Genomic DNA, 4,411 nt, shown 5'->3' on the forward strand with positions numbered 1-4,411 from the left:
GACCATTCCATGTGGTCTGTGACGCCAGCGATTTCGCAATCGGCTGCACGTTAATGTAATACGATACAGACGGCGCTGAGCGCGTCGTCTGTTACCAATCGCGCCAGCTGCAACCAGCTGAACGCAATCACCCAGTGCATGACAGGAACTCCTTGCCATGAAATATGCATTGGCTAAATTTATGGTCTATCTCCTAGGAGATAGACCGTTCATCGTAGATACGGACCATGCGTCATTACGCACGGCCGTAAACAGCCCACACCTCTCGCAAAGAATGGAGAGGCGGCTATCGTTCTTCGCAGAGTACAACTTCTCCACGGAATTTAAACCAGGATGACTTAATGTCGTTGCTGATGCGTTTTCATGCCGACCCGATTTTGAGCCGGCTGCGCGTTCCAACATTGAAAATAATCCCACTGTTGCAACACTCATTTCAAGTGTTCCGTCATCAACCTTGTTTGAAGACATAAACAAAGCCTACGCAGAAGATTAGGACCTTCTGCGTAGAAAGATCATCACCCGCTTGACTGTCTAATTTGTGATCAAGCGATGAATCCATCCGATAAAGCTTTTCAAGACTTACCGGCTTTATATCGATCGTCATCCGATCGATGCACAACACGCAACGGCCTATTGTATTACGCAGCCGTTGACGGCGACACTCCACGTGTCGTCGTCCCAACTCACAATGATTTCGCTTGCACATCATGTATGAGTGTTACGATGCACCAACAAGTGGGCATCGTGGACAAGAGAAAACTTATCTCACAGTAGGTCGTGACTTTTACTGGCCCCGCCAGTATCAGTTCGTGCGGAAGTAAATTTGAGCTTGCGGGTTGGGTTCAACGGGTGAACGGTAGCCCTTCATTCCGTGCACCTCTCCAACCTCTACCACATCAGACAGAGTGTTGGCAGTCCGTATCTATGGACTTTGTCTTCAGATTTACCGAAGACGATCACAAAACCAATGGAAGCCTTCTTTAGATAGAGATCCACGGTTCAAGGCAAAATTTTGGCAATCCGTGTTCCGATCTCTCGGAACTCGGCTGACTATGTCAACTTCTAATCACCCAGAGACAGATGGTTAGACATATCGCGTCCTCGGAGAGATTCTTCGAGGTTACGTCCAACCGTATCCAAATTAGAGCGAGTTCATACCGATGGGCGAATTCGCCATCAACAATTCGGTGCTTGCGTTTACAACGCATACCCACCAATTAGAGGGATCCTCTAGTTTAAGAGGGGGGAGTGGACTCGCACGAGCAAAATCATTTCTGGCTCATGCTCATCACGCGTCGAAGTTACCAACGAAGCGAGTGATGTCGATGTTGAAGCAATCGACATCAAAGATGAGAAAGATCTCATGGCAATGCGCACAAAGCGCACTGGAAAATACAAAACATAGTGAGTCAGCAGAGCAATTTCTGCTGGCTCGAGAATCAATAATCCGTATCGTACAGGATTCCATTGCTAACGTAGTGGACCGTCAGAAACGGAATACAGACAAAATGGAAGAGCAAATGTTCTTTCATTTAATTAATGACCTAGTGCTACTCTCTACGGTTGATTTACCTAAGCGTGTAGTCACTAATGTGGGTAGTAGCAAACTAACATCCAAGTTCATTGGGCCATCCGTGTACTGCATCGCAGAGGCAATGTGTACACAATAGAATTGACACAAGGGACGCGAACACATCCTACGTCTTACGTTGGTTGACTCCGCCATTACCATCAGTATGCGGTTTCTTACGAGGACAAATCTGACCACCCTTTTTAAGAATCCCTAAAAGATTCTTGTGGGCACGAATCATATTCTCATGGTGAATCTGTAGGCTCTCATGCTGAATCTGTAGATTCTCATGCTGAATCTGTAGGTTCTCATGCTGAATCTGGAGATTCCCATGCTGAATCTGTAGATTCTCATGCTGAATCAGAAGGTTCTAATGCTAAATTTGGAGATTCTCATGCTGAATCCGGAGATTCTCATGTCGGGTCCAAACATCCTCGAAATCGCGATGCACTAACGACAGTTATCACGAAGAGCGTGATATTTCCGTTCGTACTCCAACATTGAGTACGCACGCTTCGAATGGTTTTTCAACCGTTCGATACAGTGAGCTTGCACCGTCTGCTCCAACGAGTGACGGTTACCGCGCTCGTGTTCAAGACCCTCCTCCAATACATGGAGGTAGCGGTCGAGTTTGTCAATCTTCGACTTTAGATCTGACACACGGATCGAATCTAATTTTTCCTCTTCCACCACAACCATTGGTGGATTCCCACGGTGGTCAACGTTTTCTTGTATAACCTCTTCTTAACCACTATGATGTGAAGGGGCAGCGAGCGAGTTATCTGGTTCGCTGGCGCGGTTATCCACCTTCGCATGACAGCTGGAAACGAGGTTCCCAGCTGGTTGTTGACGTTGAGGGCCTCGTCCGTCAGTATGACGAGACCTATCCGATGGATCAGAAGGTCCATCGGAAAATACGCGCTCCTGGCGCTTGTAAATAAATTACAAAACGTCAATCGCATCGCGCATCTCGAATGCGATGCGAGCCCTTCCCCAGGGCGTAGAAACAGAATAGACATCCCATTTAACTCGTTTCGTGTTGTCAACACAACATCGACAGGGATCACCCCACGTGAGGCATGGAAGTCCTGCCGCACGTGACAACCGATGCTATTTATACCTTGCACCGGTTGGAGTTCGTTCCACAAACTTAACGTGAATCGCGTTAAGTTTTTGAAGCCAGGCTTCGCGTCCAATGTATTTGACATTGCGAATTAACGCGCTCCGGCTTGCATCAACGAGATTTCATCGCGTTTGTTGTTGCCACTATACCATCGATGCTTAAGAAAAGCATCGAGATAAAAGTCTTCCTCAGCGCGAGTTCTTCGCGCTGGGAGAAAGGCCATGTAGCTTTGTCGCAATCAATAATGATATTTACTGTGAGGAGTAGTCTCTCTTGACAAGCTATTGACTAGCCGTTCGGGCAAAACCCACGGCTTCTTCTCAGTGAGAAGACGAGACATTTTAGTGTATACGCTTCCCTGAGTGGACCCACTGAAGCAGGGGTACCACAATAACTTTTATTACGATGGCTTAAGCCATCGTCATCACCACGCACATAAATATGTGCGGGTGACGGCACGGGAGACGGTGCTGGCGATGAGGAACCATCCTCATCGTTGGAACCAAATATGCTATAGCGAACACTATTAGCACGTCCATCAGATTGAGACCCCTCGTTCGAAGGATCATTGTCAGCCGCCTGACGATGATCAGGCGACTGTTCTGTTCTCCCCGAGAGGGCCAATTCGTCCGACTCGCATTCGTTGTCGACCTCCAAAGAGGGGTCGCATTCACGTGGTGGATCACCACGTGCACCCGCAACATCTAGTGTTGCGGGAGAAGAGGATACTACAACAGATGAAACGTTTGCCGCAAGAGACAATAATGCGTTGCCCGCCCGCGGCTGCCTGAACCGCAGCCGAAGGCGCCGCACTATTCGCATACCGCATCGACTTGTTAACCATGCAATAGAATAAAAAGTGATTGTTCGGACCAATCAGCATCGTTCTCAATTAAGTGAACTTATAGTGACCACTCTATTTAATGACAGTCAGAGTAATTATCATTTAAGGAGGATTGATGTAACGGGGTGTATCGTTACATGAAATTAACACTTAGAGGTTGTTAGTTAAAATATAATCTGAAAGGTAGAGAATATTAGGAGAATATTACTTGAATTGGTAATATTTGGAAAGCTTATTCATTGGTTAATATAGGCCATTATATCTACTTGCTCCGCGGTCCAGTCAGCGCTGGACGCGCTCAAAGAGTGAAACAGATGACACTTTATTACATGTTTTGTATTAGTTGATAACTAAGTTAGAATTAAATAGATAGAAACAGAAGAACTTAATTATATTAAACACAGTTTACTATTACCCCCTTTTAAAGCAAGTTTTACACAGAGAGTCTTCCTCTGCACGTACTAATGTACGTGAAGTGACGTGAGGCACCACTCGCACGGAAGCAGTGCGAATTGGACTGGTCTTGAAGCAGTACAAGTCAGTGCCCCGTTACAGATGACGCCTAGCGTCATCCGTAATCCGAGGTATTTAGAAAATTATGCTCGTAATGTAGGAGTGCTGTAACAGGTGTCCCGTCTTTTTTTGGTTGCATAAGTATAATTTCCGATAGGAGGAATAACAATAATTAATTGCTATAAAAGGGAATAAACGAAGAACTACAAAGTTAGTATCTTGATTAATTTGAGTTCAATAGTTCCAATAATACCAACTTTGATATTTTTGACTGGTTTATTTAAATCTAAATTAATCTCGCCAATTGTTCAAGACACGACTGTGCGGTGCGCAAGGAGGCGTCACACTTAGTTTAATATTA

Source organism: Bremia lactucae, linkage group LG8, assembly GCF_004359215.1.
Source record: "Bremia lactucae strain SF5 linkage group LG8, whole genome shotgun sequence".
NCBI lineage: Eukaryota > Oomycota > Peronosporomycetes > Peronosporales > Peronosporaceae > Bremia > Bremia lactucae.